The sequence below is a fragment of the Cetorhinus maximus genome, chromosome 26 (genome assembly GCF_964194155.1).
Source record: "Cetorhinus maximus chromosome 26, sCetMax3.hap1.1, whole genome shotgun sequence".
Classification (NCBI taxonomy): domain Eukaryota; kingdom Metazoa; phylum Chordata; class Chondrichthyes; order Lamniformes; family Cetorhinidae; genus Cetorhinus; species Cetorhinus maximus.
Genome location: NC_135904.1, coordinates 3,778,377 through 3,792,960, shown reverse-complemented (window position 1 = coordinate 3,792,960; position 14,584 = coordinate 3,778,377). Strand labels below are relative to the sequence as shown.

Genomic DNA, 14,584 nt, shown 5'->3' with positions numbered 1-14,584 from the left:
TCTATCTGAACCCAGGGAGTAGGCTGTGATTTATGACTATCTACCCATGTATTTATAATATTTGCTGAGAAGCCAAGAATATGCTATATTCTTTACACCCTATTAAAACATAGTGACCTGTAAAAAAAACTTTTATGTAAATTAAGATCATATTTGACAATTATATGGAATCATGGTTTATTTCTGTATAATTATCCATACGTGGGCATTTATATGATAATTATGTACAAATATTCGTATATGGTCAAAAAGACTACATATAGTCCTATAAGGCAAGTAAGTATAGTTATATGTGGTTTGTATGCAATCATGCGGTTATTTTTATGCAATTATTGGTGGCTCAAAGAACGACCAAGATAAGTTAAAAGTTAAACACGAAATATTCTCATTTAATTTGTGTTCAGAAAGGGTGTAGGAGTGGTAATAAAGGAATAAAGTGAAAGTAAATGACCAGTATCACTGTAAATTGCATCAACTGATTAGAGTTCTTATTTATAAAATGAAATCTTGCTCTGACTCAGACGTTTAGATGGAACTATTTGCAACGTTTCTTGTTGATACGAATCGAACAATAATAGAAAAGGAACAGGAGATGGTCACCAAGGTCTCAGTAAGGCGGGCGTAACATTCAGGTCAAAAAATAACTTCTGTTTGAGGGTGGAGTGGGGAACCAACGCCTCCACAGAACCGCTCTAATTCCAGAAATATTTTAGTCAATTCGCAAATCATTTAGTTCTAAAGCTGGATTCTCGTATGAGGTCATATACAATACAATTGTATTGCAAATTAATATTTTCTTCATATTTGTCCTTTCCTGGTTCGTGAGCTGCTTCCCTTGAAGACCTTGGGTTGTCATCAGGAAAGTTTAATTTTTATGGCCAAAAGTGCGCAATGTTCACACGCTTGCGCTGCCCAGGATATTTAGTTTGAGGAAGTTACCCCGAAGTTATCCCAAACCCGACCCAGTAATAAATTGTGGATGTTAACTTAAATTAAAATTTGCTGTAAAATATTGTTAGATTGGAGTTCCCTGCCCTGGATCTTGTTATGGCGAACTTTTCACCCCAATCATTTTAGAATTTGATGCAGGTGAGAGACCAGGGTTCACACCAGGTGATGCAAATCACTGCTAAGAACAACCAGAGGTGACTAAGTTAACCCTTTATCGGGCAGAACAATTAAGGAAGCTGTAGAATTTATGGCAGCATACACGCAACTATCACTATAAAAAGTTTCATATTGGCAACTATTTGATTAAACAATGGATATCACACTAAGAATTTCGGTTCCAAGAAGTTTACGTCACTTTTAAATGGGAATTGGAAAAAAAGAGAGACTCGAGTTTCGGATCCGTTATCAATCAAATGCCTTGAGCTTCATAAATATATTTATTGTAACGACTCCTTCAGTTTCACCTTCCCTTCTTTGTATTTTCTTCATTGTCCTACTGCTTTCTTTTGCTCTATTTGCTTGAGGAAAAAAATACCATCGTCCAAAGTTACGCGTGTTCAAGTGTTGTGTTCAGACTCGGGGCTGTAGGGTATTGGAACCCTCCGGAGCTGGCTGAACATGAGATATGAAAGTATTGGGGAACTTAAAGTGTCAATCCAATTATCATCGAAATAAACAATACAAAATCGATGTTTGAAGTTACACGTGTGAATGCAATAGTATCAGACTATTTAATAATAAAAACCATAGATGAAAGTAATCTGAATCAGACAATAATGTTCATTGTCCATTAACGCTTAAAGGTAGCGAGTGTTTGTAGCCTTTGCAATAAACTCAGCTACATAAACGTCTACTGAGCTTTATGGGCAAATGGATCTATTAAGAACCATAATAAGCTATTCTGTTATAATTTTAAAAAAAGGCAAAATACTGCGGGTGCTGGAAATCTGAAATTAAAACGGAAAATGCTAGAAAAACTCAGCAGGTCTGGCAGCATCTGTGGAGAGGGAAACAGAGTTAATTTTTCAAGTCCGTATGACTCTTCTTCAGAGCTATTCTGTGTTGTACAGAGTGGGCTAGGTGTCCAAGGGCAGTTCTATTTTGTAGAGTGGACTAGGTGTCCAAGGACAGTTCTATGTTGTAGACTGGGATAGATGTCCAAGGGTAGTTCTATGTTGTAGAGTGGACTAGGTGTCCAAGGACAGTTCTATGTTGTAGACTGGGATAGATGTCCAAGGGTAGTTCTATATTGTAGAGTGGACTAGATGTCCAAGGACAGTTCTATATTGTAGAGTGGACTAGGTGTCCAAGGGCAGTTCTATGTTGTAGAGTGGGCTAGGTGTCCAAGGGCAGTTCTATATTGTAGAGTGGACTAGATGTCCAAGGGCAGTTCTATGTTGTAGAGTGGGCTAGGTGTCCAAGGGCAGTTCTATGTTGTAGAGTGGGCTAGGTGTCCAAGGGCAGTTCTATGTTGTAGAGTGGACTAGATGTCCAAGGGCAGTTCTATGTTGTAGAGTGGGCTAGGTGTCCAAGGGCAGTTCTATATTGTAGAGTGGGCTAGGTGTCCAAGGACAGTTCTATGTTGTAGAGTGGGCTAGGTGTCCAAGGGCAGTTCTATGTTGTAGACTGGGATAGATGTCTAAGGACAGTTCTATGTTGTACAGGGTGGGCTGGTCTCTTTGTCCATGAGTTGTTCTGTGTTGGTCACGTGGGTTAGCCTTGGTGTCCCTGAGCTATTTGTTGTTATGTAGTGTGCTCTGGGTGTACATGGGCTGCTGTGTGTTGTACAGGGTGAGCTAGGCTGGGCACGATGTCCTTGGACTGTTCAACGTTGGACAGGGTGGGAGGGTGATCTTCGTGTTTGGGGAAATCATTAAAGCAAAATAAAACGAATTTAAAATTAAAACACCTTGCTCAGTGTCCCACTAAAGGAAGTGAAACTTCCCCCAGACCCCACCCACACCACCACCCCCCTCCCGCCCCCAAAGCTGGTCACTTTGGTCAGAATCTAATCGACCAGCAGCGACCCTAATCCGAAATGGCTGACTGAGCTTCTCTCATAAGGAGGCGCTATTCTGCCTTCGAGAAGCATATGTGTTGCAGCCGCAACCTATTAGTCTACAGTATAAAGTACCAAATCCCAACATTGGTCATCTAGCTCTAACATGAACGAAGATATCTTCGCTAACGAAACAGAATAACTCAATTCTCTTGATTATCCTTTCAATATCTCTATGTACTTGGGAAATTAAATAAATGTACTGATCTACTGGTAAAAGTTTAAATGCTAGACACCCTACTTGAACTTTATGTTCCATGAACATTTGTTTGGGTACCTGCCTATAAGGTGCAATCATCACGCATATTCTAGCTATATTCTATAAATGGTTGTAACTGGGGCATTGTCAAATGGATCCCCGCACAGGGGGGATTGCAGTGGCCAATTTAACCAAAGAGCCCTCACCCTGTACCCTGCCCTTGATGTTCGGAGGATTATAGGTGTTCAGGTTCTCCCCGAGCGTCAAAGGCAAAATACCGCGGATGCTGGAAATCTGAAATTAAAACAGAAAATACTGGAAAAACTCAGCAGGTCTGGCAGCATATGTGGAGAGAGAAACAGAGTTAACGTTTCGAGTCTGTATGACCTTTGTCCTCCGATGTTACCAGTTATGTTCATGCCTGTACTTTTTTCACCTGTTTACTCTGATCACTGTCAGAACGTGACACTTGGCTTAGAATCAACTTGCAACATTAGTATGCCGACTTGATGATGTAGAGTCTTAGAATGAAAATTAAATTCATAGTTAAACATAATCATTTTGACAAAACAATTTGTGATACATTTTAGCTTCTGTTTCACTGATGTTCAGTGATTGAAAATTTGTTTCAGTTAGAAAATAGAAAAGAAAGCTGTGCTCTAATATGAGACGCGTGTTGTACTCACTTGTTAAAATTCCTTCATGGGATGGTCTAGGCCAATATTTATTGGCCCATCCGCATTTTTAAGAGTCAACCACATTACTGTGGGTCTGGACTCACATGTCCTTCTCTAAAGGGGATCAGTGAACCAGATGAGTTTTCATAACGATGGCTTCATGGTCATCATCAGAATTTTTTTTTTTAAATGTTGAGTTCAAGTTGGTGGGATTGGAACCCGGGTGCCCGGGGCATTACCTTGGATCTTTGACTACCAATGCAGTAGACAATACTACTATGCCACCACCTCCCCTCACTGCAGGATTGAGCTTCCAATATACAGGAAAGGAGAGAAATTGAAAGGTTCGCGTATCGTTTAATTTCACAAGTAACACGTCTAATTATCTAATTATGTTTAAACAAAAGTAGCTCGAGTCATAAACTCTTGGCCCGAGGAACAGCGATGCTCGAGCAATCCAGAATTAGTTGAGATTCTATATCCGGTTCAAATACTGGGAGGCCCATTCTGGAGGTAAATATTGCTGCGGACACAGCGACACTACAAACAAGTTGTGGTCGAAACCTTAAGACAGGAAAATGAACTAAGCTGAAAAATATTTTAGCAAATTTCTTCCCAAATTGTGTAACACGTTTCAGTTCTGTGAGAACAATGTAACCGATATAATTGGTATGCACTATTAGTCCTGTTTTATGCCGAATAACTAATGGCATAAAAATGTGTCCATGTCATGCATGTGATCTGTACATGTAAACAGCTATCTTTCCCCCAATGAAACAACTATAATTGACGAATTGACCATTGCTATTACAGTATGTTAATAAAATAATTATAGGAGTGGGCGGTGACTCGCTTTGATGTTCAATCAGTCTACTGCAAAGCTTCGAATAGCCAGGGGGTATGTGCTGGGGGCAATTGTGTGCAATAGCATGAATTATTTATTTATAACTGCAATATTATTTTTAACATTGAAAGAAAACAAATTGAGCAAAACCATGGAAAACTAAAAGATCGTTGGAAAAATTAAGGTAGTTGAAGCCCTTTGCTCAACAGAATATTGAACATTCTTATTTTCGGTTCTATTTTCTACATGATTGTGAAAGAAACGAATTTCCCAATGAGACACTGCGCCCTTTCACTGACCGAGACTGACAATTCAATTAACCATTCGACACTAATTGCAAGCAGTTTTCTTTATAGCCAGTGGGGCTGATGGAAGGTCAAGCCCACATGTTTGCAAGTTCCTCTGTCCTCTGCAAGCCGATATCTGACAAGAGTATTTATTTTTGCAATAAACATACATGAAATAGTGTCCAAAAATAACAGCGAGAACAAACCAAGAAGTTAATCAGAAATGAGAATTTATTGGAGAATTATTGTAGAAAAGCTCAACAGGCATTACATTTTTAATCAGAAAGCTCCTCTATATAACCGGTGGAGAAATTTGTGTAAACAGTGTACGATACTCTTTGAAAACCTTGGATAGATCGTCCATAGATCGGTGCATCCACCTGGACTCGGATTTACTCCCAGTGAACAGTTTAATCTAAACAATTGGGTTTAACAGCATCAGACTACAGTAATTCGTCGGCACAGATCTCCGGCCGCTGATTTGGCTTGAAACTGTTCCCAACCAAAGCACCAAATATTTACTTCCATAGGCAACCCCGCTTTCTTCTACTGTGCATGATGTACCTCTGGTAGAAAGCAACCACAAAAGATACCCATAGTATAATGACATGCGGCGCTGGAGCACCTTCAAGGTATTCCAACATAGTGTTTTCCAGATATTGGTTCATACACTGTATTGTTAATTACGCCATTGAAGGGGTAGGTTTGACCCACTGCAAACATATAAGGAATAAACATTCCCTTACGATGAGTGAGAAGGTGTAACATGGAAACGTAAGCGGAGGAGCAATTAATCTATTTCCGGATAAAAATAGATAATCTATTGGTGTACATTACGAACACACTTTTCAATATTCACCTAAGTGGCTTTTGGTCATTTATTTATATTCTATTTAAAAGATAATTTCCAAAGCACAGAATGATGCTCTCTTCTGTGTCTTCATTGTTTCAGTTGATGATTTATAATAGGCACCAAATTTAACTAGGAATTTTTTGTAGAAGAATGGGACTGGAAATATTTCAATTTAAAAACTCTTCCGTTGGAAACCTCTTAATATTTAGTTCTTGCTCCATGTCTATTAGCCATACAGATGCAGGGTGATCCCAGGTTTAATTCATTCCTTCACAGCGTTGAGTGAGCTAAATTCAGTCAGGACAACACTAGCGGCGCTGAACAAGTTGCATTTCATACCCGGTGGAGATATTGGTTCAACAAGTGTACAGAGAAAAGCGCTTTGGACGTCCGCTGCTCCTGAAAAGCTCTATGTAAATGCAAGTCTTTTCTTTTTTTTTCTTTTAAATACACGTGCTCACACTGAAATTCTTGGAAGCCATGGCCACTGCACTCCAAGATTGGGGGCGGGCTGAAGAGGAAACCACCTGAGTTCCTCCTCCTGATTCCTGCTCATTGACCCCCCAACGAGCAAGTGCATTTTGCCCACACTGTGATGCCCTTCACAACCTGTTCACACTTGGGTTTGGAGTTTGCATTCGATTATCAGCGTAATATCAGTGTAATTGGCGCAAAAAGACTGTGGAATTTTAAGCGCAAATTAGGTTCAGCACAATTTGAGTTTCTGCTAATCTTTTGTGCTAGCTTTAAAAATGTCGTGCTTGATCTGGCCGCACCCATAAGACCCAAAAATCCAACCACGCCCCCAGCATAATTTAATCACTATTGTGTTTCTGCTCAATGCAGGCCTTCAACGAGGCTCCAAAGTTGATTTTTCTTTCGGTGTAAGAATATTAATAGGTATGTTTTGAAAAACTTTTATTTCTTTTTAAGTTTACTACTGAATTTACTGATTACTGTGCACCAATATAACTAGAAAATGGTACTGTATGTTTCTTTCAAAACTCATGTTCAGTCATTTGAAATTGGGTTACTCGCAAGTGTTGGGTTGACACTGATTTAACGTGCTTGTTTTTTGTGATACACATTTTCGTTTGTTTTAATCAAGCTTTTTGATCAAGCTCTTAAAGGTATCAAGGGCTGTTTTCAAAGTAAATATTTTCTAAAGGACAACATTTTAAAAAGCTGCCATATTGCGCTGGTTCATGTCAGAATTTTCAGTCAGCAAATTGCACATGAGTTTGAGCGGAATCGGGGATGGGGGAGGGGGTACAGTTGGGAGGAGGAATAAAGGCTTTCTTTCTCAATTACGATGCAACGCCAGAGGCACTTTGCACTGGAATAGCCAATTGTTCCCAACACGGAACCTTTACACATGAAGGTAGAGCCATTGGACAAGCTATCAGCAGGTAAACAGTGGAACCCTCCCCCAGCAAGAGGCAACACTGCAGAGCATAGAACGTGTACAGAAAAATATGTAAACTGGGAGCCTGCAATATGCAATTTCTATTATGTCCACATATAGATTTACAGCAGGGTAAAGATTAATTTTCTTCTCTATCAAATAAATTACAAAATGTTTACAAACTTTTTGCTAAAACTGATATATATTCAAATTCATATACGAATTTTAGCAACGGCTGCTGTGAAATATTCCCACCATACAAGCATACATGGGTTCGAAAACAAACCAAGACCGCCTCCTCCATTTAGAGCAACTTGACCTCAATGAGCTCATTAGGAATATTTGCTTCTTACTTTCAGTTTTTGTCGTGATGACGCCTCCTTTCCCATGCGTGCTATTAAGCTGTGATGTACTTATTGACCGAACCGCTTCTACCGCAGCCCTATCACAAACACAGATCTTTGATTGTGAGTCTATGAAATTGACCTTAATGGACCTGATGCTGATTGGGGAAAGGAATAGCATAGATCTAAGGAGCTAAGGAAAAACAGCTTGTTGATATCATTTACAATAAAATGCACAGGGCTGAAAGACAAGGCCCTTCCCCAACAGGAAGTGTTTGTTTCAGTGGTCAAATTATGAATAAATATCAGTGCTGAGTCTGCAAGGAACGTCCTCGCCTATGAAGTAGTCCAAAATACAAAGGCCAGTAGTACATCCCATCTTTCTCCAAGGCTTCAGGTCTTCAGCCTTTTTGCAGTGTGCATGTTGTAATCTTTACGTGTTCCTCCTCATTCTGTTTCCCCTGTGGTCTGGCGTCCTGGGGCAATTCACCTTTGGTAACGGCAGCTCTTCTGGAAACCTGTAAAATAAAACACAATAGCCTATGAAGAAATGCCAAGACAGCACTGAATTTGGGCTGTTTGGTTTCTCTGTAAACGTGCCCAAGAGAAATGTGGGTTAACGTCGCTGGCACAACAGCTCATGCTTAGAATCTATAGATAAAGGTTTAGGACAACCTCACGACAATATTATAGTTTAATGGATCATTTTTATGGCATTTTGCAGAACAGAAACAGGTTATTGTGTCCGGCCTGTTTTTGTAGCAGCCTTACTGGTCATTCTTGTGTCATAGATAGGGGTGTAATATATAGGAATACAACCTATCCATTTTTTGTACTTGTTTTCATTGCATCGAGTACCTGGTGCCAAATACGGAAATAACAATAACAAATAGTAAACTTACAGCATAGATTCATCAGGATGATGCCAGGGATGGGAAACTGTAGGTGTGAGGAGAGACTTTAGACACTGGAACGAGGATTGATTTCACTGGGCAAGACAAGAGACAACTGAGTGTTTTTTTTTATTCTGAAGAGGTTTGAGAGGGCGAAGAGGGAAAAGGCTGTGTCTTTTCACTGGATTGTCATTAATAAATTGAGGAGAGAGGTTAAGGGACGTTTCTTTAGGGAGAGAGTTGATGGAATTTATAATTCTTTGCCATAGTTGAGATGGAAACCATTGCATCTTGAGAGAAAAAAAATGGATAAATACACGAAACCAAAGAAAAGATGGGGACACGGTGAGAAATCAGGGCTGTGAAGATGTTTTTTTCTTATTATTATAGCAAAGAACCGGTACAGATACAATGGGCCGAATGGCATCTTTTTGTTTGTTGTTTTTAATTCTACAATTCTATGGGACTTTCATTTGGAGATCCAAGAAGGGAAAGAAAACGTTAATTTTGTTGTTCGTCTGCATTTCATGTCCATACTATTCCAACTTTAAACAATTTAATTTGGCATCAAGTATCGTGACTGTAAATCTCTATATCCGCCTCCTCACACTCACACTCTCTCTCTCTCTCTCTCTCACACACACACACACACACACACACATAAAGAGCCCAGTTTTCCGGTATTTCATGAATCGGACTCCATTTTTGCCAGCTCTTTCAATTGACGTAAGTTTATTCATTTCGATAATGTGCCACAGATTTCACACAAAATAAGACATAGATTGTAAATCCTGCACTTTTCATAAATAATGCTATCAAGCCAGCCTTCAAAAACACAACTTTGGAACATAAAGTGCATGCCATAGTATAGGTTAAACGGATTCAGCTGCTCTACAGAAAAGAACAGAATTAGCAAACAAAGCAACCCCAGCATCAATACTACAAATGAACTATTTTAATGGGATGTGACAGACACACATCCCACAGGAGATGCTCAAATTCCAAACGATCGCTCACTCTTGCTGATTCTCTGCCTCTTCGAAATTGTACACTGGAGTCTTTCCCAGCCAAAATCACACAAACATGACACTTTGAACTGTGACAATTAGAGCAAAGGTATTCCGAAGGAACAGCGTTTCATTGGATTTCAATGCAAGTTTCAGCATTCAATGTAGCAAAATGGTTACTTTAGGTGCTGGGCAAAGTGATTTGGTTCACTTTCCCACATGTGAGTTTCTCTTTCACTTTCTTAAAATCTCACTTTAGGCTAAGACAATCAATCTGCTGGTTATCAGATTTGTGCCTGTTTTCACGGTTGGATTTTATAGAGGATCTCCCCAGGAAATTAAATGATCTCCACTGTGTTTCAAACGGTAGGATTAAACGCAGTGAACACCAAGTGAGCAGCCCAGAGATCAGTGCTTGGCTTTAACTTGTGCAACATATTCATATAAGGGGCTATAACAATTTACTTTAAAGTGTTTTACTTTGAGAGTGGAAACAACTGAAAGAATTGAGCTTGAAAGACGTACTGGTAATCTATTGTAATTTATGTCTTTAAACTTTGCTCTAGTTCTGGTTAACTTCAGATCGGTTTCATCAATAGAGAAAAAGAAGTTGTGGATCTGCGTTAACCGGATACTTGCTGAGTGCTAAACCATCATCTTTCCAATACCACCACTTCACATGGGCCGCCCTTAAAACGATATAAAAATGCTTGTCAGTTGAATGCTCCTGCGTTGAATGTGTTTGGGGGCGGAGAAACAGAAATTCGTAGATTTGTATCAATCCTCTACATGAGTTGGCTTGCACATTTACACAGGGCACTGCCTTCGTATTTTTTTAATTTACAGTGAATGAGGGCTACAGTCGGTAGGAAAGTGAGTTCTCAGTTGATGCAAATGGAGTTTGATTTTCATTGAACAGATTGACTGACCACAACCAATAAATGGTAACTGTCCACTAGGATTTATGCTTGCATAGGGAGTTGTGAGCTAATTAAAGATCTCGCCTTGTGCTTTAATTAGGTCTTTATCCCCTAGTCCAGCATGCAACCTGCTGCATCATTCAACGCAATCTTATCAATGAACCTTTTCATTGTGTGAATACTTTGCAACAATGCACACAGAGGACACACACTGAAGGACACTCAGATTTCAAGTGGGGCGATACGTGTTATTGTGGTTTAATTTTGCAAATGAGCGCATTTGAGGCTAATAACACACATCCTCCCGTTTCCGGTACAAGTTTAAATTTCCCATCCAAGACCCTGGACACATTGCGGCTATGGAGCTCATTCCGCTCTCCAGAATTTTCCTCTTAAACTCCATCCTTTTGCTATATTTCTCAAAACTCAACTGTTTGACCCCTACTTCAGTCACCTCCCCTAACCTTCCTACAATTTCTGCTTGGTGTCTGTTTCCCCCGCCCCTCCCTGGAAAGCTACAATAAAGACAATGTAAAACATGATTTCTCTTCATGTTTGCTGTTGTTGAGGACGGGCGTCAGGACCTGTTCTGAAGCGGAAGATTTCACAACCTCTCATGTTAAGGTTTTTAACTACAATAGATTCACTTTTCCTAAATATACCAATCCCAATATGACTAACCTGCCTCGTCACACGTACAATGTCCACACTTGTGTTTAACAACGAATGTGATACTCCTCGCTCATTCACTGCCGTATTGGTACAATGCACAGCCTACCCAGGAACTGACGTCCTGTGATTGGCTTTTCATCCAGTGAATAATATGACATTTGGGCTGTTTTTCAGTGGCGGTCCTGTTTATTTTTCAGAGCCATACATCTATCCCGATATTCTAGTTAGAAACGCAATATTTGGCTTTGAGGACAGATCTTTGAATTGCATACCCTATCTTAATGTAAAGGATTGTTCCATATTTAGCAAGGCAGCACCATAGCAGCCTCCCTGTTTTTCTTTCAGAATAAGGGCTAGTTCATATGATGCAATTGAGCAGCATTGAAGCTCTCCCCGTATAATTGTTATTGAAACTCCGTTAGACAAAGAAAATATAAAATATTTGGTGAATCGCACTTTGTATAGTGAAGCAATGGCTCCTCGTTTTCGACATAAACAGAATAGCCCACTATTGCTCTGTCATTTCCCCATTTGCCATTATTTTCTATTACATATTCTGACTCCATGCTCAAATGTATTTGTAAATTACCTTTACATTAATTAGTGTTAGTTTTAATTATATAGAAATACATTGAAGAAGATGATGCATCTTTGTAATGTCATAATGATCCTGTTATCACATTAGTAATAGTATTGTGGCATCACCAAGAAGCTGTTGCAAAACTGTAGAGAAATAATCATATGTTAATATCAGAGTTAACTTCTCATTTTTATTCACAGCCACTGATCCTGGTCGGCTACCTATACTGCAGCTCTGTACTGATAAAAGATCGTTTAGATAGCACCTCCCAAACATGCAACCTCCACCATCTGAAGGACAACGGTAGCAGGTGCATGGGAACACCATCTCCTCCAACTTCCCCCCCAAGTCACAAACCGCCTGTCTATCACGGTTTTTAAAAATTCATTCATGGGATGTGGATGTCGGTGGCTGGGCCAGCATTTATTGCCCATCCCTAATTGCCCTTGAGTAGATTGTGGTGAGCTGCCTTCTTGAACCGCTGCAGTCCATGTGTTGTAGGAACACCCACAGTGCTGTTAGGAAGGGAGTTTCAGGATTTTGACCCAGCAACAATGAAGGGACAGCGATATATTTCCAAGTCAGGATGTTTGGAAGGGAGCTTGCTGGGTGGTGTTCCCATTCATCTGCTTGTCCTAGGCGGCAGAGGTCGCAAGGTTGAAAGTGCTATCAAAGGTGAGTTGCTGCAGCGTATCTTGTGGATGGTACACACTGCTGCCACTGTGCATCAGTGATGGAGGGAGCTAATGTTGAAGGTGCTGGATGGAGTGCCAATCAAGTTGCTGCTTTTGTCCTGGATGGTGTCGAGCTTCTTGAGTGTTGTAGGAGCTGCACTCATCCAGGCAAGTGGACTTGTCACAGTGTCACTGGATCAAAATCTTGGAAGGCTCCCACCAAACAGCACTGTGGGAACATCTTCATCACACAGGCTGCTGCAGTTCAGAAAGAAGGTTCGACACCACCTTCTCAAAGACATCCAGGGATGGGCAGCACCACCCACCTGTCCAGAATGGGAAATTGAAAAAAAGATGTGTTATTCTTCTCAATGCACACAATTCGAGCTCGGTTTGTAAATTGGTAAGTGACATGACACCACCTGAAGCGGCCTCAAGAGCTTGGAATCATATTGGGCTCGAAACGTTAACTCTGTTTCTCTCTCCACAGATGCTGCCAGACCTGCTGTGTTTTTCCAGTACTTTCTGGTTTTATTTCAGATCTCCAGCGTCCACTGTATTTTGCTTTTATGTCAATAGCTTGGTGCTTCACCTCCATTGTGACTCATGCAAACTTGAATCTGTATGTATTTAAATAATAGGCCGGGCAGGGCAGCCAGCTCTATGGTAATACTTTAAATAACACTAAAAAAAAAATCGCCAGCGGTCTCAGTAAGCGGAATTCTGTTTATGTGTTTAAATGGGGTTGTGGAGTGCACTGCCAGCTGGCAGTATAGATCAGTGCTGCTAATTCGATACAATCTAAAGGGAATAGTTATTAAAGTGTACTTTAGCTGGAATGTCCAAGCATTTTGTGCATCATAGAGTTGCATACTATGGATCGGGGTGGGGAAGGGGCAGGTCACGCAAATTTAACACCGTCTCACATTAATTTACTCAAAGCTCAAGTTGCTGGTACCAACAGACCTAGGTTTGCTGATGTAGGACGTGTCCACCAACGCTGCAACAGTATTAAGATGGCCATTTCCAACACTCTCTATGCACACAATTTCAACCACCCCAAACAAGGACCAGGTGAAAAAAAAATAGGAGCAGATAGGATTCTGCTGCCTGGCCCGATTATAGAAACATCTCAAAGCGGTTCCACTGTGCATTAACTTCTGGGGCAATCATTGTTCTGAAGGCAAAAGTCGCAACCATTCTCGTAGAGAATTTGCACTTTCAGGTTCAGTGCAAGACACAGTTGAAATATTACTCTTTTTCTCAAAAGATATACCCGCTGAAATCACATATCGAAAGTCTGATTTGTTCATGATTTTTTATGAGGGAAATGCTAGTCTAACAATCTCACAGCAATGGAGATGGTTCTCCCACAAAGAGAAATTTAAAGACAAATTCTAATGGACCGCACGAACAGCAGCCAACAGCCACTATTTATAACCTGGTTTAATTGAAAGCTCAAACTCTATCAAACGCTCTTCAATCTTCCCCATTTTGCTCCTATAAAATCAATAACAAGCAGAAGTAAGATTTAAAAGAGGAAATTCCAGTCTCAGACTGTCCTTTCCTTTTGAAATGCAAAGTTTGCAGAGAAGGATTTGAATCATCAATGTCTAAACAGCGTTCAAGGCCCGTCCATCAGGTACAGAAAGACATTTGTTCCCCAGCCTATTACCGTCGATCGCATTGAACTAAATTGAGGGAAACTTCACTGCGGAACAAAGGCGTCCAACTCCTGTGAGAAACACCCTCCTAATCTGCAAAACACCTCACGCCGCCCTGAACATTGCAAATCCCCCCACCATCTGCTCAAACAGGAACAAATCAGCTCCCCAGACACTGCTAACTCTTGCAGGAGCAAAACCAGGATATCTGCAAGGATGGCCAGGACAAATTGCTGAGTTGGATCCGATTCTGTACTCTCTTCACTAATTCAATCTTGCTCCATTTAATCCGGCCGCGGCCCTACATTTTGTACTTCGTTACAAAATAAAAATTATTTTTGCATTAATATTGAGTTTGAATCCATACGGAGGTGGGCGGAGTCTTCCCTCCAAAATCTCGAGCGGAACCATTTGATGCTTTTTTAGCCAACGAAAGTTTATAGGTCGAAAACTTGGATTTAATCCAAACATGTTTGACACGTCTGTGCGCAGAACTCCATTTTCAGAACAGAAACAAGCGGATATCCGTTGATCTATGAAAATCTGGAGCTACTG

The 14,584-nt window shown here is 40.4% G+C and overlaps 1 long non-coding RNA gene across 1 annotated transcript in view; it reads right to left on the bottom strand.

The window, feature by feature from the left end:
- Positions 1 to 5,238: 5,238 nt before the first annotated feature.
- The window catches only part of LOC144668142 (uncharacterized), an 85,513-nt gene continuing 76,167 nt past the window's right edge, over positions 5,239 to 14,584 (bottom strand). The window contains exon 4 of the long non-coding RNA XR_013573429.1: positions 5,239 to 8,137. This is a non-coding gene — a long non-coding RNA (uncharacterized LOC144668142). The remainder of the gene's footprint in view (positions 8,138 to 14,584) is intronic.